General features: G+C 39.1%; 1 protein-coding gene across 3 annotated transcripts in view; it reads left to right on the top strand.

Moving 5' to 3' along the window:
- The window catches only part of XKR4 (XK related 4), a 430,447-nt gene that overhangs the window by 38,030 nt on the left and 372,070 nt on the right, over positions 1-20,347 (top strand). The window lies entirely within an intron of this gene.

The raw sequence follows: 20,347 nt of genomic DNA, 5'->3' as shown, positions 1-20,347 counted from the left end.
CCTCCCACCCACGCCTTCCCAGCCCTAAGCAACCACTAATCTGCTTTCTATTTCTATAAATTGTGCGGCAAACATTTTATTTTAAACTCCTCACTGGGACCACCCTGCCTAGCAGCCTGGCTGTCGCAGGACCGCCTCCCTCCTCCTCTGCCTCCAGCCCCCCTCTCCAGACGCATCTCCTGGAGGTATTCTTCCTCTCTTCCCCTGTGTCCTGTCCCTCCCGCGCCCCTCAACTGTGGCCGCTCTGGCATCTCTGTGGGCCACAGTGGGGAGGTCGGATTTCTCTTCTGCCCTCCTCCTCCTCACCTCCCGTCTCTACTGGGGCCCCAAATCCCATCTTCCTCAGGGACTTTTGGGTCACACAAGTCAGAAACCTATGAAAACCGAGGCAATCAAAGGAGAGAAGAGTGGGGGAAGGCCAGGGGAACCCCAGTGCAAGGACTTGGCAGTGGGGGTTGATTCTCCGTCACCCTCTGCATCTGAGTGGGCCTGAGCTGTCCTTTCTGTCTCTCTTGTTGCTTCTGCTTCCCTCTCTCTCTCTCTCTGTGGACTGGCGTCTTCTGGTCCTCTTCCTCCCAGTCCGTAAGGGATCGTCCCTAAAACAGCTTGACACGGATTCAAATCCCTGAATCTCAATTATAAGCTCCCAGAAAAGAAAATGAGTTGACTTGGACTGAATTGGGGCTTTGAGTCAAGCAACTCTAAGGGGCACAAAGGGGTGGGCGGTCCCGTGCTCACTGCACAGTCCGCAGGAGCTCTACCTCCAAGGTGGAGCCACATGCCTGCAGGCTTCATTGCAGACCGTTCCCCAGGCCCTGCCTCTCTATTTCCAGGGGTGATAAAGCTATCTCTGGGCTGGCTTAAGAGACTGAGGGCTGAACTCAGAGCCCTGCCACCCCCAACAGCCTTACAGCATCCCTGGTGATTCTCTGGGCTGCTGGGGAGTCTTAACTATTCTCTCCTCCCTACCTCCATTCTTTTCCCCACAGGGAGCCCACTGTCCTCAGTGCTGCTCTCCTGAGCACTTTGTCTTCTCCTGCTGATCTGCTGGTCAAACAGGAGAACTTCATGTCATTGAAACTTGCTCTTAGACCTCTCCTCTTAGGAGAAGTTGCCCTTCTCCTGGATAAGGAAGGGGTGTAGTACACACTGCTGTCTTCAGAGTACCAGCTGCCTGCCCTCTTTCCTACTTCCTCATCCTCATTAACGGTCTGTCCTGCCTCTTGGCAACCCATTGGCACTCCTTAAGTTGTCTGTGGCCCACTTGATCCTCCCAGGTCCTCCTGAAAAGCAGGCCCCAGGGCCTCCAAACCACATGCAGGCCAAGAACATGTTCAAAATGAAGAGATTTCTATATTTTAAAATATAAATGCTTACTCAATTATATTTTACAACTTTTTATTTCAAGTGTACCATAGCTTAGATTTGGAAAGTTGACGTCTAGAAATCTAAACACAAGAAATAACAAAGTGGGACCAAAAGTGTATTAATTCTTAGTATTCAATAAACTTTAAAAAAAAATTCCAGTTTTGGTAAATAAATCCACCAATCTTCTAGACTTTGAAGCTAGATAATTGGGACTGACATTTTCTGTGGCTGTCACTGTTGCCGTTTAGTAAGCTTTTATTGCATGTATGCGTGATGTGTAACATACGTGCACAAACACAGTGAAATGCAGCTCCAGGAGTGTCTACAGAATGAGCCCTCTCATGTCACCAGCATGTGGATGAAGGAGCAGTGCCTGGAGGCCCCTTCGATGCCCCTGCTAGGCAGCAGTCCATTGCGAGTGACCATGAGCATGGCTTCTAACACTCTGAATTCATTTGCCTTCTTTTTAACTTCACATGAATGGTATTATGCAATATATATTCTTTTTTTCTGACTTCTTTCACTCAAAGTTGAACCGAAGAGACACATTCCTGTTGCATGTTGTTATGCTTCACTTATTCTCATTGCTGTATAGTGTTCCATCTTGCAGATTTGCCAGATCACTCTATTATTGCTTCATGTTTGGAAATTTATTTCCAGTTTGGGCCATTAAAAACAGTGCTGCTCTGATCATTTGAATGCATTTCTTTGTTGAATACAACGCACACATTTCTCTGAGTATATACTTGGGAGTGGAACTGATGGGTCCTAAAGCATGTACGTGTAGACACTGCCCAATAATTTTTCAAGTTGTTTTGCCTTTTAATAATGATTTTAAAGTATAAAAAATTATCTCACATCTGATAAAATTTTGATTTTTCCCAAAAGAGCTAACATAATTCTTTATGTTGTTTTACCTCTTAATAATGATTTAAAAGTATAAAAAATTATCTAACTTCTGATAAAATTTTGGTTTTCCCCAAAAGAGCCAACATCTGTGTAATGCAATAGCTACATTTTTTCTACTTCTAGAAGAAAAGGAATCATTTTTCAGAGAAGGAAATGGCACAGAAGAGATTAAAATTTCTCGATTAAAAGGGGCCATCAAGGTCTTATAGGACACTGAGATATGAAACACACACACTTGGTGATGTGCCCATAGTCACAACATGAAGGAGAGTCAGGACAGGATGTGCCTCCAAGTCCCAAGAATGACCCATGTTCTTTTCTTTGTTATTCAATTCTACAGACAAGTGTGGGTTCTTCTGTGGGCATGTCAGTACACTAAGCAATGGGCGAATTTCCAGTAAATACACAAAGAGCCTTGTGGCGTAGGAGCCTCCCCTTAGTGGAAAACCAAATCTCTGCATACAGTAATTTTGCTGGAGTGAATTTTGGCTCTTACCAGACTTCCATCTCTAATAGGTAATCTATCATTTACAACAACTTGGCCCCTTTCTCTCTGCTTTTTATTACTTCTCCCCTAATTCAAATCCTCATTACTTCAGAGCTGAATTATCGCAGCAGACTTTTGGCTAGTTTCCTCATTTATATCTTCTGCCCTCTCTAATCTATCTCAGCCTATTTCTGATCAGATTAGTATTTATAAAACAACACATTCATTTTGCATCTCTTCTTGTCAATATTATTTAACAGGAGTTTCACACCCAAATCCCTAGGGGACCTGGTAATGCAAACGTGTAAAGGCCAGATAATGGCCTTTGCAATGTTAAACGTCTGGAGAATTATGCTTTCTTTAATTTTCATTGAAACCCAGGGATGTCTTGGTCTGGGTTTCATTTCCTGATTTGACAAAGTCTGTATGGAAAACAAAAAATTTACTTTAAAAAAAAAATTCTATAATAAGAAAGCCAACAGCACAAGCCCACCTAGAAATAGTGCTTGAAACCCAGGGAAAACCCATTTAAAGAGAGCCGTCTGCAGCTATGCAGCTCCAGGCAACCGTTGCCATGATGGATTTTGGCCTAGTGCTGTTAGATCTTCCAATTTTTCAAAAGAAATTGGAAAGCCAGATTTTTCTGTGAGATTTCCTGATATTTAAATTTTGGCATCTAATCCAATTTTTTTGGATAAAACTTGTAAGTCATAGACAAAACAAAACAACATAAAAAAGAGGTTCAGTATGTGAAGTGTGGTTCCCGAGCTGCCTGTTTGAGTTCTACCCTGTTTAAGATGTCTTAAATGCATTCACATAATCCCAACAGTCCTGACATGGGAAGCTAGGCCACCCTCCCTATTCACAGTATTACCACTATTTTGTTTTATTATTATTATTGTTTGAGACAGAGTTTCCCACTGTTGCCCAGGCTGGAGTGCAGTGGTGCAATCTCGGCTCACTGGAACCTCCGCCTCCCGGGTTCAAGTGATTCTCCCGCCTCAGCCTCCCAAGTAGCTGGAATTGCGGGTGCCCGCCACCATGCCCAACTGATTTTTGTATTTTTAGTAGAAACAGAGTGTCATCATGTTGGCCAAGCTGGTCTCAAACCCCTGGCCTCCAGGGATCCGCCCATCTTGGGCTCCCAAAGTGCTGGGATTATAGGTGTGAGCCACCACACCTGACCTATTACCACTATTTTTTATTCTCCCCAACATGTGCTTCTGCAGGCAGATTGGATCACCCCTTCATAGAACATGCCTACTCATTCCTGTGGTCATCACGTTGGTCATTTAAACATTTTAATCCACTCACACGCTCTGCGAACATCTACTCCGTGTCCTTCTCTTCTTGAATGCTCCTCTGACATTCTACTTCACCTATGAAGCCATTCTTAATACTTCAGTATACATTTATTTATTCTTTTTCTGAACAGAGTGTATTTAAAATCACTGCCACTACAGTTAACACCTAAAATTTTTTCTCAAAAAAAAAAATGTAATTTCCCTAAGAGGATTGCAATGTTTTAGATTCATTCTGTAGTGCTCCTCCTCCCAGAAATATTTGGCATAATTTGGGGCACTAGAGAGAGTGTCCAATATCTGGCAGATTTATACAAAATGTGAGATGGTATCTACAGCTCATCAAAATGATCCAAATATTTTTGCAACTTTTTGATTAGTTGCAATACATACATACTTTAACTCAAGCTGTTTTATTTGCTATTCAAGAGCCTAAAAGAGATTTAAATAGTCTGGATTTTGAAGTAAACTTCTCTAATTACATGTATGCTCATGAAAGTACATTTCTATTGTCCTTAAGAACAGGAGCTATCTGTTTACATCTTTTCATCTCATAAATTTTGTGTGCAGTAGATGCGAAATGAATGCTTATCAGCCCGCCAGTTCACTCCAGTGTCTCACGGGGAGATTTGAGTGGTTTCATGTTTGGAAACAGATCTATCTGTGAAGTAAAGACATATCACTCATTTTGATTTGGAAAAAATGTTTTAGGTTCATGTGGTAATGTAGATATTATCTTAGGCTTATGTTTATTGATTGGGTGAGATGTGAAGAGAAACTGATGCTTTGCAAATGGGAACTATGAAATGACATTGTAACCTGAGTCATCATAGAACATGAAATGTGATCTAAGGCCACATTATTTTTGCTATATCTTTTCTGTTTCATAATTTGACTTGATTACTAGCGTTCTAAGAGGTCTGAAAGATGTATTCCTTACCTACTTTAAAATCAAGCTTGAAATTACCAAAGAAAAGCCGAGACTGCCCGGGAATCTTCCTAAACCGCTGACATGAGCTTGGCAGAGATGACTGACAGGAAGGACTGTTCAGAGTTGGGGACAAGAAGGGACCTGGTTTCCAAGAAGTTAAGGAAAGACTTTCTGAAAGAATGTTCTTACATATAAGTATAATGAGGTGGAAATTAGTTTCCACCATGACAAATACCATTCTTTTACAAAGTACCATATTTTCTAGAAGAGTGCTTTCCACTGCAGAACTTTCTGCAGTGATAGAACTGATCTGTATCTGTGCTGTGCAACATGTGTCTATTTGCACACTTGAAATGTGGCAATGTGGCAATTGATTGAGAAATTGAATTTTTAATTTTAACTCACTTAAATGTAAATAGTCACATGTAGCTAGTGGCTACTGTATTGGACATAACACGCTGGAGGAAACTATCTTTTTCATGTCTTTTAAAGGGGCTTAAAATAATTTTTTGCTCTGCTGTCTGGGTCAAAGACCCCAAATATTTTCACTGAGGGCATTTGCTTTTTAATTTCTCAAGGTGAAACGTTTTTAGGAAGAAATAGGGTGTGGGCAGTGCAAATGAAAGGTGGGACTGGCCCAGCTTCAGGGATGTACCACCTTCTGCTGTCCCTTGATACAGATGCCCTTTGGGTAGGGGAGGGGGCAGCTGCTTCTGCCCACGCTGGAGCTCCCTTCTGGAGAGATGCACATAGCAGCCAATGTTGCAGTTTAGAGGTAATCGTTCCATAGAAGGGAAGCCATGCAATATCCAACACAACGAAATGCTGTTTTTGAAAATAATTTGGGCACTTCATTAAAGCCAAAGGCCATATGATATGATAGGTCACAGTATTCAACATATTCATACTTATCACTAAAATAGGTTCTGGAGATCTTTAAAGTCAAGCATCTGTTTTTCAGTGTATTTTATTCCAGTAAATGTGAGAAACAGGTATATAAGAAAATCAAGCTTCAATTAACATCTGCTGTGACTCAAACAAAAGAAAGGAAAGCTTTACTTAGAAAAAAAATAACTGTTCAGAAAATAACAGAAAATGTGAACTGTCAGATAATACAACAGCCAATAGCCATAAGCAAGAGATTGGGAAAGCCCTGGGCCACTTAGGTGGACCAGCCTCAAGAGTGAGCTGAGAATGCTGAAATCACACTAAAGAGAGGAAAGTCTCTCCTATTTTTAAAGACACTTAGGGAGGAGAGCTAATAACCTCTGTCAGTAATTATGCCTTTTAATTATGAAGCACAAACTATTTTGTGCTGAAGCTCATGATTCAAATTCTAGTTCACACGCTTTTGAGGGGCCTCCTTGCCTCCTGGTTGGGGAGTTCCTTTCCGAGGAGGCAAGAGGCTTGTGGCCTGCTTGTCCCTTTCCCATGCCTCTAAATCTGTCTCTTTGGCTTGAAGTGTAGTGTGTATGAGAGCACTGGCATCAAGATTTGGGGAGAATTTCTATGAATGGATGCATGTGATGGCAGGCCCATAAACTACCAATGATGCACGAGAAGTAAAATCTCATCTTTGAAGCTTTGGTCCTGTGGGCCTATTTTGTCCATTTTATGATTGTCCATCACAAATATGACATTGTGCCAAAAGAGAAAAATGTAACCAGATGAATGACATAAACCAAGAAAAAGAAGGCTATGACATCTGTGAGCCAAGATGTTTGTTCTTTATGGATCCATAGCTGTCTCTGTCTCTGGGGGACAGGACTCTTGGACTCTCAGTGGGGACAGGGGCTAGGACTTCTGGTGGCCTTGGTCCTTCATTCCTCATTTCTCTAACCTGTAAAAAAAGGAGGTGGCATTGAATTACAGGTGCACTGGTCCATTTTACAAAATTGCAAAAAATGCATGAACGCCGAGTGCTCAAGTGGTTCCATAAATACAGAGTTCTGATATCTGAATTTTAAGACGGAAACATTTCACAAAGGCATATAGCTTCCTTTTCTTAAAAATTACCATAGCTCCAGCCTGGACAACATGGTGAAACCCTGTCTCTACGAAAAATACAAAAATTAGCTGGGCGTGGTGGTGCACACCTGTAGTCCCCCCTACTTGGGAGGCTGAGGCACAAGAATCACTTGAACCCAGGAGGCGGAGGTTGCAGTCATCCCAGATCACACCACTGCACTCCAGTGTGGGTAACAGAGCAAGACCCTGTCTAAAAAAAAAAAAATAAAATACCATAGGTTAGGTTGACCAATAAACGACAATCCAATCCCTATCTCCTTGATGAGGACTATGCCTCATGTTCAGACCTAGAATGAAATGAGGAGCTTTTTCTTTTCAGTCATTGTTAAGTTATCAGGTCAAATAATGTAAAACGCATGTCAGAGCATAAGGTATTTAAATTCTGGCCTCTTTATTTTCCCTAACAAACCACGTTATATTTTATCCGATTTAATTACTTTAGGATTATAATTTATTATTTGTCTTTGAAATAATTAAAGATTTTTTTCTTTCCTTTATTTCCTTAAACAATTGACAGCCAACTCTAAACCCATGAAGTGGTCAATTAGCTCAAGTGGAAATTAAAATTTGGTGCATCTATTTTAAGGTTGATGGTGTTTTATTTCTCAGAGCTGGACTGCAGACTTCCTTGACTCTGTCACAGAAAGCGTCCTTAGCAGAGAATGGGTTTCTCTTCCTACTGAGGTGCTTCCCCACTATGAATTAATAAAGACTTGAGGATGAAAGTGTTATTGAAGACAAAAGTACAAATAAGCCAAGTGCACCCATGTCTTAATTATGATGACCCATGTCTTCAATTAATTCATTCTTAATTGAAGAAATGCTGCTCAGGAAACACATTTACTTTCTTTTCCCCTTTACTTCTAAGATGTAGTCCTATTTAATGTTCGCCTAGAAACAAGTTTGTAATGAATGTGTTTGGATAATGGGCAGCATAGCTTGGCCTGAGCCTTGGGCAAGCAGAGCTGCTGGCTGTGTCTATGCCATTTGAAAGTCTATGGCTTCTTTATAACTTGCTAGACCCATCCAGGTATCCTGATTGACCCCCATGTTATCCAGCTAATTGTTTCCATCATTTACTTTAGTCAACTAGTTCTCTCTTTCAATTGACTCCCTTTTTCTAGGTGCTAGGGAACATGAAAAAATATAATACTAGAGCTGCCTTACGCTGTGACGTAGGAGAATCTGAAGGGAGGTCGGGGTGGCGACAGGAGCAGGAGATGATGCATTTGAAAGGCTTAACACACACAAGTAGGAGAGCAAGAGAAACAAAAGAAAAGAAGTGAGCCTGGATGGGGTGGTAGGGAGCCTTTGGCATCGAGAAAAAGTTTAAATTTATACATTACGTAATGCTCATCAGAGTTTCTTGGCAACACGGGGATGGTTTTTGATAACTAACAGGGTGATCATTCTCAGAATGGTTGTCAAATGGGAAGAGCGTTTCAGAAGATGCCCCAAGCTCTGGCCTTTGGAGTATTTATAGCTTAGCTGAGCCCATAGCCAGACAGCAGCCAGCAGGCTGGGATTAGGAAAAAACTAGCTGATATATTTGAGTCTAGTTGTTTGTTAACTATTGCAGAAGCAGGTGCTGCCTTAAGATGTACCTCATGAGCACCTTTCTTAGCAGCATGTGGTGCTGGATCTAAGGAAACTTGCCTATCAAAACTCATAGTGAGGGCCTTGGCTACTTATGGATAACTAATCCATACAAGGAGAAACCATATGGACACGTTCTTTATATTGGAAAGGCTTGCCTTCAAAGGTGCACCATGGTACAAGGGGAAAACCTGCTTTTCAAGCTCAAAGATTTAGATCCAAGTACTGGCCATTCTACTTCTAGATGTATCATCCCAGACAAATCAGCCTAAAGCTTCCATTTTTCACCTGTAAAATGTGGGACAATATTACCTGGATTATGCATTACTGCTCCAAGATTATATAAACACCATTTCATGGGTTTTTTACTAAAATTGTTGTTGATCTACATAACTAGGTCTTCAAGTTAATCAGAGCGATAGTTGATTAGCGAACATTGCTAGGTAACTGTAACTGCATTTCTGTGCCATTTTTTTCTCTTCTTGTTTTGGTTCAGTTTACATTAAAATCTGTGCTTATAAGTAAAACACAGCAGATTTATTGCAGGCTGATGCTGATATGTTTTAGTATACGGGTTGCTAAAGAAGAAAGTAGGAGGAAGAAAGTCGTTAGCAGAGGGTTAGATTTAGCTATTCCAGACTATGTAGATAAAATATAATTTGAGCATGCAACAATTATAGTATGGTCCTTGTAAAGATATCACTCATACTTAGGAAGTCGTGCATGACCCTTCATAACTCTCCCATTCCTCAGCTCACCCGCAGAACCCTGCCAGGGCCCTCTGCTCCCTATAACTGCACTTGTCTGTCCTTCTTCCCTTTTTCTGCTCAGCAAACTCCTCCTCACCCTGGAAAATCCAGTTCAGGTGTTACCAGACAATTTTTTGTGTGTGGACATGCATAACCCTTTCTAAGCGTCTCTTATATAACATTTATGACATGTCACAGCCATTTATGTGTTTTTATACCCCAGTAAAGTTCAAGCTCCATGAGTAGATGATGGTGTCTTTCTCATGGTTGTCTCCACAATACTGGTGCATAGTAAGTGCCAAAAGTCATTGTTGGAAAAAGAGAAGGCATAGATGGAAGAATGGAAAATGAATGAACACATTTGTCAACACTTATGTCAGCAAGACAGCTAACATTTCTCCCTGCACCATTCCATCTAACCTCTTTAAGAAACAGTTGCTTTAGCCAAGGTATGATTGGTTGGAAATCCATCTCTAATTTTGGCAATTACTCAACTTGCACTCAGTATTTAAAGGAAGTTGAATAACAGCAGTGTATCAGTACTTTTTTTCAGTGTAAGGTTGTCTTTTATTTATCATCTCTCAAGCTGTAGGTGATACATCTCCAGACAATTAAGGCAATATTAGCAACATATGAATATTTAAAGAACAAGAATAGCACCACTATCTTGTTAAATCTAGAATTTATACTTTCATTTCCGGTCTGCAAAGCAAACTTCACAGGACATTATCTGACCTTAACAATTATCTGATCTAACACTGACAGTAAAAGAAGCTGAGGCTAAGGGAAAAACAACAGGAACACAAGGTGAATTTCTATTACCAACTTCATCTGAAGCATAAGACATGCTGCCAATTGTACCACAAACTTCTGTCTCTCCTCATTGTCTCATACATGACATGACTATAAAATGATCAGTGAATAAGCTGCACATAGAAATTCAAGCATTATGCTGCATTCCCAGCACAGATATCTAGCTATATGACAAAAAATAGATTATCATAATCTATTATAATAGTGTACTTAAGAAACATTTATATATTGTTTTTATAAGTATAAAAAGAATACATATTTCTTGTAAACATTGAGAAATCTAGAAAGGGATGAAAAAAGAAATTTTAAATTGCTGTATGCGCTCCCCTCACTGTCAATAATTTTGTGTATTTCTATTGAAACGCAGAGACAGAGATAGGTCTATAGAATTGCATGCTACTATTTTCACTAACACTTCATTATCCTCATATCATTAGTTATCAAAAACATTATTTTAATGCCTTATTAATATTCCAGTGAGTGAATTTACCAAAATTTATTTGACCAATTTAGCCATTTCCCTAACATCGTCACTATCTTTACTGTCAAAATACAATGAAGAATCTTGCAAGTAATTCTTTCTCGGTATTTTTATTTCATTAAATTAAATTCCTAGAAATGTAATTGCTGGGTGAAAATATGAAGATTTTTAAGGCTTCTGATTTATAATGGCAAATTGCCCATCTTATCTCCGTTTTCTAAGAGCAGCAAGATCCACTTAAATGGAACTAATTTCTACCCTTCCAATAGAAGAAAAGTAGTTTTGAAATTACTCTTACTTAGAAAACTTCCAAAGAAAGGGGAATATTAGCAAAATAAGGTGCCTCTAACATGAACTATGTTTATGAAAGAGGACTCTAGATCACAGACCCACCAGAGGTTATTGAGGTACTAGCTTTGATAGTTTTGTTATCTTTACATTTCCCTACTGTTTAAAGTTAGATGATAGAATCTATGTAATTTTAAAGGATTCTCCAGAGAGTTTTAAGGCCTGATTTGAAATCCAGTAAGATGTTCATTATATACCATATATCTTTGCCTTACAGAAAAATGGCAGGGTTTATACAGAACCATTAATGAGGTAAAAATTAAGAAAATAATACACAGGTTATGAAAAACTTTTTTGTCTTCAAAGAATGATAAATGAATAGCATTTACATTCTAAATTATTAATTCTTATAAACGGTAGATTACTTTTTAATTGATTCTTTCCAACTTTCCTGTAATTTAAATTATATACCAAATCTAGCAATGGTACTCATCCAAACAAAAAATCAAAAAAACTGATAATACTAATGCTTTGTGAAGCTAGAAACACCAAGATAACGGATTAACAAGTAAAGGGACAAAAATCAACTGATTTGTTTTGCTCTAATACGGTTCAGTCATTTCAGTATTCAGATAGTAGGAGATGACAGAACGTTTTGGACTGAGATACTGAAATCCAATTTGAGCTCATCCCTTAACTACATTTGAGCCCAGGCAAGTTACTTCATGGCTACCACCTCAATTACTCACCTGTGAAGTGTGAGCATTAAATGATGCAGTGTAGCTCTAGGGTCTAACCTGAAGTCTGGTACCTGTTCTTTATAGTATGAACCCAGGGCTTTGGGGTTAAAATGGAGAAGCACTAGAGGCCATAGCTTCTATTCCAGGGGATGTCACTGGACTAGTTTTTTCTGGAGCTCCCATAGGAGGATCCAGGCTCATGCTGGGTTGACCTTAATGTGCTTCCTTATTTGGGAATGATCGAGACTCAAGGTCCACACTTGCCACACACACACTCTGGCGTCAAGGTGGCCTTTTGAGGGCCTCCCAGTTTTAAAATTGGATGAGTTATTTGTGTTTACTCAACTTACAAACAATTCTTGGTCCAAGTGAGTTATAGAAAAGCTTTTGCTGGAGCAAACATCAAAAAATAGACATTTTTGGTGTTTTTACCTTACAGTTTTTCTCCCGAGGGAAGATATAAGAGAGAATGAATTAGTTATTCCTCAAAGAATTGGACTTTTAATGGAAGAAAATATTCAAAGACTATTCCATGACCTTGTGACCTTCAAAGAATATATATACCAACACTTCAGCCTGCCAGAGAAAAGATGAGGAGGAAATTAGCATTGCTGTTTCTAGAACTGCCTTCACAGATATGTGTCCACTACAATGATAAAAATAAAATCAATGTGGGACAAGTTGAATCACATGTTTCTTCATACTTTATGATACATGATGAACCCTGAGAATATTCCTGAAGAGTTCCAATACAAAAGTAACATTGGATTAAGAAGAATTCCTTCCTCTTTGGAAGGCTTGTTTTGATGACAAATCTTAACTAACTGTTAAGTGCCCAGTGCTGATACCCTCCTGGGCATGGAGACAGAGATCAAGTGCTTGGTACAGACAAATCAAAGATTTCCTGTGCCACTAGCTGATAGGCTCATGCTTTCTTGATACTATGCAAATCCACCTGGAAAAAGGAAAGCAAGATTTGTTAATGCATGAAGATATTAGACATACAGGCAAATCAAAGATAGAGGGGAATTGATAAAGCATGTTGGCTTAGAGTGTACTTTTGATGAGATGTATTCCCAGGAAGAGTAAACACATTGATAAACTCATTGCCCTTGATCTTCCCACACAGTTTCTACTGACATTTCTTTCAGCTCCAGGCACAGATTAGAGAGTATATGGCCCATTGATTGCATTTAGAGCTCTTAATGACAGGAAAGAGGATTGAATTCCTCTCCCTATATACACAGGGAAGATTAGTAGCATTTCTGGTCTTAGCACATTCTTGGATTTGCAAATCTGTTTTCGGAATCTGTTACTAATTCAGTAATTATTTCAGGGGATGCTTTTATTGTAAGCCTTAAGTTGAAAAATGTTAAGCTATATATGACAATTCAAGTTATAGTTTTGAGCCTCTATACAAATAAAATTTTGGGAAAGCTGTTTGAAAAAGGCTCACATCATTCTTGTGTTGTGATGCTTTCCATATAATATCTGTCATATGTTTTACAAACTTGAAGCCTAGCAAAAGTTGATATTCTTAAATATTTAGAGAACATTTTCTATTTGAATTTAATTTTCTACTTTTACTTAATTTTTAAAAGTCAAATATTTCCAAGAAAAATGTACTTAATGCCAGTGACATCAGGTATTAGATTCCACCAAACCATGTCCAATGTTGGATAGGAGACAGTTAACCTGCACCCATTTGCCTTTCCTGGACTTCAGACTTCACAACATTCCTTGTATATTCTTGGTACTGGGCAAAATCCTCTGAAAAGCTTTCCAGGGAGATATACTGGGGCCAGAGACCTATTTATCACAACCCTGCACTTTAATAGAGATAAGAATCTCATTCCCATCATTAGGTTATTAGTAGCTGCAAATAGCCTAAATTCACTTAAAAAGTGTTCATAGAAAGTGGTTATAATTAATTAAAAGCAGCTTCTTTACTGAGGAGAGAAATAAGTCAATTAAATAGAGATTTGGGAGTATGTATTGACTGGGAAGGATCACTATAAAATTTATATTCACACAGCTCGTAAAATGTCGTTGGTGTACGACGTGAGGACCAAATCAGGGAACGTCAGTATAAACATGGCAGAATGGACACATGGGTCTTTGTAGCAGTTCAAGGAGCTCTTTCCTCCATCCCAGGAAAACAGATGACTTCTCTTCTTCCCCCTTTCTGCAGACCAGAAATTGATTCTCTGGAGAAATTGATTCAGAGGCTTTGGACATGAGTCCAAAACAGAGTAGGGTTTGAGGTGTCAGTCTGAAAACACATTGATCTCCAAGATCCATGCCCCTCTTCCCACATTGCTGCTCCCAGAGAGCTGCAGCCAGCTGTATACCCCTCATCCTTTTCAGAAGAAAATGAACAACCCTGGTGAAAATACAACCACATACTCTTCAATGTGAGCAGAGAGCTAACGATGACCAGAAGGTAGAGCATCCTTGATGCGAAGCACAGACCAGAACAAATTAAAAAATAAAAGAATTCTTAGAGATAACATAATACGGCAGTAGAAGAAAGATTTCAGAATAGATATACATTTTTAAAGATATTACATATGATGTAAAATAACAGGATGTTGTAAAAACAGGAACGTCAGAAAATAATAAAGTGCCCTTGGGAATTTAAAATAAGGCAGAAATGTGAAAAAAAAAAAAAAAAAGCCGAGGATTTGGAAGAAGTTAAGGAATCTCCTAGAAAATAGAACAAAAAGATAAAGGCATTAAGAGAGAGAGAGGGAAAAAAAAGAATCTAAAGTTCTAAATTAAAAGGGACCATCAAACACCCAGCCTAATAAACAAGGAAGAATGCATATGCCCACCCGAATCAAAAATATTACAATATCGGGGACAAAGAGTAAATACAAGTGTTGAGGAAAGATAAGCCACCCACAGCGAATAGCTTTCAACCCTGGCATCAACAGTAGATAACAGGAAACAGCAGAGATATACTCTAAAATTCTGAGGGGAATATGATTTTCAATATGAAATTCTATATTCAGCCAATTTATCCATCAAGCATAAGAGCAGAATAAAGACACTTTCAGACATGCAAGAACTCACACACAAAAAAATACCACTCAAGAACCTATCTTAAGACTCTGCTAGAGAATGTGATTCAGCCAAATTAAGAATTTAACTGAGAATGAGTAAGACATATGAGATACAAGAAACCGCTTCAAACACAGGAAGGTGGCCTTTAGGAGGAGATAGTGTTGACGGGAGCTGGGAAGTGTGACTGTAGGAGACGAGCTTCCTCAGGGAAAACAAGGGGTAGACTGTTTAGTATTGTTTCTGTATATTTGGTAGGGGGCGGGGGGGAATCTTGCTAGGTATTTGGCAGATCTGTTGGAACACTCAGGGAAAAAAAAATAGAAATAAATGTAAGAAAAAAAAAGAAAATACGCAATAATTTTGAATCCCAATGACCGCGTAAAGACTCGTAAGGACTTGCAGTCAACAGTGCGCTCAAGGGCGGACGCTGCGCGCATAGTCACGGCGTAAGATGGCGGGGTCGGGGGAGAGGGAGGAAAGGCGGGGGGCAAGGGCGGGGGTGGAGTGGGATGTGTAAGTCAGATCTTTGCCCTCTGTAACAGGTGCTCACTAATAGTTCATTCTGTAATTGTGTCTAAGTTTCATAAGACAACAAATAGAAACATAAAGAGTTTGGCGATAACTGAAGAAATGCGTAAAAAGGGTTAAAAGTGCTTGGGATGTGGGATTGGGCATCCAAACTAGAAAAGAATGGAGCGTGGGCTTGTTTTTTTTCCCCCATTGTGAGTCTCTTGATACTATTTCATTTTAAAAAATCAGTTTAAACGTTAATAAAAGTTAAAAAGTTCTTAAGAAATGAAAGATGGGAAACGGGATGTATGCCTTAAGTGTTCAGGGAGCCAAAATCCTGTGACATGCCCCCTGGGCCAGCATGTATGGTTCACCTGTAGGAAGATTACACCAACAACACGTTTCTGTAAACTTTCTGCATAAACAAGTCTCTGAGAAAATTCTAACAATGGGATGAAACTGGTATCCAGAATATAGTAACAGTCCATAAAATATGAAGCAGACTTTCACAGAGGAACAGCACCTTGTCTTCTGATTTGGCGCTCAGTTAATATGTACATAATCACTTTTCATGTGTTTGAAGTTTTAACACAGTGTGTGACTTTTCATTGTGTTTGAAGTTTCATTGTGTCTGCTGTGAAAGCTTCTATAACAACTTTCCATGACCCAGTTGTCCTGTGGAATTCCAGAACAAACCACCACCTACATGTCTGACTTAAGGCAAGTCTCGAACCTTCCCGATTTTTAAAAATCTGTTGACTAACATTGATTGTATCCTACATTATTTATAGAGATATTTATGAATAGGTTTAAAATTAGAAGTGGAGGAAGCTTAGAAGTGGAACTTATTCAGTCATTGTAAAATTGGAATAATGTGTATTGAAGGAATCTCTTTTTCTTAGGAATAAAGAAATTATGATAAAGAGATACAGCATCATCTAGATAACACTAGATAACATGATAAGAGGGAGATGTGGTCTGTTTTAGTTATTTAGAACATTATTTCAACTCTTAATGTGTGCTCATCTTCCACAAGATGAGAAAAGCTTATAATAACTCTAAACGTTTTTGGAAATACTTTTTTTTTTTTTTAAAGAATTTTGCCTTTTAAAAAAACTTTTGTTTTAGGTTCAAGGGTACATGTGCAGATTTGTGGTATAGGTAAATTGCGTATCATGGGGTTTGAGTGTACAGATTGTTTCATCACCCAGGTAATAAACATAGTACCTGATGGGTAGTTTTTTTATTCTCACCCTCTTCCCACCCTGCACCCTCAAGTAGGCCCCAGTGTCTGTTGTTCCCTTCCTTGTGTTCATATGTAGTCAATGTTTAGCTCCCACTTACAAGCGAGAACATGCAGTATTTGGTTTTCTGTTCCTGCATTAGTTTGCATAGGATAATGGCCTCCAGCCCCATCCATGTTGCTGCAAACGACATGATCTCCCTCTTTTTATGGCTGTATAGTATTCCATGGTGTCTATGTACATTTTCTTTATCCAATCCACTGTTGATGGGCATTGATTTCATGTCTTTGCTATTGCAAATAGCAATGCTATGAACATACATGTGCATGTGTCCTTATGGTAGAATGATTTATATTCCTTTGAGAATATACCCAGTAATGGGATTGCTGGGTTGAATGGTAATTCTGTTTTAAGTTCTTTGAGAAATCACCAAACTGCTCTCCACAATGGCTGAACTCCTCACTGGCAGTGTGTAAGCATTCCCTTTTCTCTGCAGCCTTGCCAGCATCTCTTATTTTTTGACTTTTTAATAGCCATTCTGACTAGTGTGAGATGGCATCCCATGGTGGTTTTGATTTGCATTTCTCTAAAGATTAGTGATGTTGAGGATTTTTAAATGTTTGTTGCTAGTGTGTATGTCTTCTTCTGAAAAGTGTCTGTTCGTGCCTTTGACCACTTTTTAATGAGGTTATTTTTTGCTTTTTGATTAGTTTAAGTTCCTTATAGATTCTGGATATTAGACCTTTGCTGGATGCATAGTTTGCAAATATTTTCTCTATTCTATAGGTTTTCTGTTTACTGTGTTGGTAGTTTCTTTTGCTGTGCAGAAGCTCATTAGTTTAATTAGGTACCATGTGTCATGTTTTGTTTTTATTGCAATTGCTTTTGGCAATTTTGTCATGAAATATTTGCCATATCCTATGTCCAGAATAGTGTTTTCTAGGTTATTTTATAGGGTTTTTATCGTTCTGTATTATATATTTAAGTTTTTAATCCACCTTGAGGTGATTTTTGTATATGGTACAAGGAAGGGGTTCAGTTTCAATCTTCGGCATGTGGCTAGCCAGTTATTCCAGGACCATTTAGCTTTCTACATTGCTTGTTTTTGTTAACTTTGTTGAAGATCAGATGGTTATAGGTGTGTGGCATTATTTCTGAGTTCTCTATTCTGTTCCATTGGTGTATGTGTCTGGTTTTGTACCAATACCATGCTGTTTTGGTTACTGTAGCCTTGTACTATATGTCGAAGTCAGGTAATGTGATGTCTCCAGCTTTGTTCTTTCTCTTCAGAATTACCTTGGCTATTCTGGCTCTTTTTTGGTTTCATATGAATTTTAAAAGTTTTTTTTTCTAATTCTGTGAAGAGTATCATTGGTAGTTTGATAGAAATAGCATGGATCTGTAAGTTTCGTTAGGTAGTATGGCCATTTAAATAAGATTGATTCATTCCATTCATGAGCTGGCATGTTTTCCATTTGTTTGTGTCATCTCTGATTTTTTTGAGCAGTATTTTGTAATTCTCATTGTAGAGATATTTAACCTCCCTGGTTAGCTATATCCCTAGGTATTTTATTCTTTTTTTGGTAGAAGTAGTCTTTTAATCCACAAACATTTATTGAATGTCAACTCTGTATCATACATTTCAAAGCACTTGGGATATGTCAATGAACAAAGCAAACATCCCTGCCCTCACAGAGCTTAAATTCTAGCAAAGGAGACAAACACTAAGCAAAATAAGTGAGTAAAGTATACACACACACATTTTATGTTACAAGGCAATACATGCTATAAAAACAGAAAGATGAGTATGAAGGGGTTGTAGGGAACATCCAATTTGAATATTATGAAATGGCATCTGTATCTTTTGAGCAAAAACTTGGGGTCATGTTGCCCTATATAAGAGCAGTTTAAAGGGAATGATGAAAAAGTCTGAAGGCACGTGAGTAAGAGAGAACATGGGATGAGGATTGACTTGTAAACATCAAGTACAAATGACCCTATAAAACAATTTTGATGCCAACCTGAACATCAAAAAAGGGCAAGATAAGATTCCATTTGTCTGTTGGTTTAAGATGGGAAAAATAATAGTTGGTGGAAGTAATCCATGAAGTTGATACTGAAGAAGGAATGAGATCTAGAGCACAGAGAAAGGGACTAGCTAGAGATACATGCAAGGCTAGGTCACCTGTGGTCCTGGCTGCATAGCATTGCATATAGACTCAAGTAGTGATGTGGTAGGAAAGTTGACATGATGCTGGGGATGGTTCTTCTCTGATCACTTCTTTTCATGAGATTACTGGATAAAAGTCAGGATGTGGGGAGGTGCTATTGATTTGAGCAACGAAAAGAATGTAGAAAAGAAATGATGTAGGAATGTAGAAAAGAAATGATGTAAGAATGTAGAGAATTGTCTAGGAAAGTAGGGAATTAGTGCACAAGGGAAGTGTGCATGATTGTCTGGAAGCATAAGGGTGTAGTCATGAAGCTAACATGAGACCATTGGCGTGGTTGTATTTTTACTCCAGCCATATTCAGCTCATGGGTGCAGGCCTGAACTAGGCAGAAAGTTGAGTTTATTTAAGATGTGGTGTTTTCAAGTGAGAATGCAGCATTGTGTATGCAAGGAGTGTTTAAATTGGTTGCCATGTAATTTGCAATATAAGCTGGAAAGGAGGGGAGGAAAGGTGAGAGACAGGAGGGAGTAGGATCAGTGGATCAGGAGGGTTAGAATTAGAGGTCTCTAGGTATGAACTAGAAGAAAAAGAGGCCGGGGTAATTTAGTGGGATAGTGGGCCTAAGATTTCAGATTGGTTGCTAACTGCAGCTTTTGGCAAGGACAAGGTTTAGGGTAAGTCCAAAGGCCAGAGTAGGCAGGGTGTTATAATTTCACAAAACACAGTTCCTGGCAGAGCCTTCCTTACCCTCTCAGAGGGATTCACATGCCTCACTCTGTTTCCGTAATTGCCTATGAGTATGCACTGTATTTCATTTTCATTGTTGTTATATTAGGTTGAACCACACAAAATGGCCAATGTTTCACTGTTTTGCCTGTAAAAAGGGCAATTTCATGTGGCTCAACCTAATATTTGTACTAGTCTGAGCTTCTTAAGAATAGGGACTGTTACATTTCTCTATTTCTAGCCCTTATCACAGTGTCTCTGGTATAACCGGAATTCACTAAATATTTGCTGAATAAATAAATAAATGAAATTCCATTAATAAAATTCACACATAAAAGTTTGAAGGCAACATCTGGTGTATTTCAATGGGTGGATTTTTTCAAAGCGTAATGGAGATTTAATGGAAAGACAAGGGCGCTCTCTGGACACATTGGCGATTGTTGAGTAGGTGCAATGGCTTCTTTAATCCAGGTCAGACCTGTGTTCTGAGCTTCGGCTTTGGTGGTTGTCTCTTCCATTGAGTATTGCCAGCACCTGGACCTGCACAGGCAGTGCTTTCCATGGTGGCTTTGAATGTGGGCTAGGGGTTTCATCCTTCACAACATGCGGCCATGCACAGGAGCAGCAGCCATCTTTCTACACAGTCATAGATACCATGCAGGTGTAATAAAACCGGAAGCTCTCCTTTCTGCTTTAACAGACGCATTTATTTCACTTGCAGACATCTTTCCCAGAAAAAAAAAAAAAGATGCAGATTTAGACTTACTCAGATGTGTTCATAGCATTTTTCTGTGTAATGGGATTGTTTGGTCCCCTCCTTACATCACAGTGACTGTCATAATTCCCTGCTTCTCTCTGAGGTCCCAAGGGGAGCTAGAGTCTTTGAGCACCTGCTGGGCTGGGCAGTGATGGGTCCTTTACAGCCACCATCTGAAA

The sequence above is a fragment of the Symphalangus syndactylus genome, chromosome 7 (assembly GCF_028878055.3).
Source record: "Symphalangus syndactylus isolate Jambi chromosome 7, NHGRI_mSymSyn1-v2.1_pri, whole genome shotgun sequence".
NCBI classification, from domain to species: Eukaryota; Metazoa; Chordata; class Mammalia; order Primates; family Hylobatidae; genus Symphalangus; species Symphalangus syndactylus.
The sequence above is the reverse complement of the archived record's forward strand: the minus strand, read 5'-3'. Positions and strand labels throughout refer to the sequence as shown.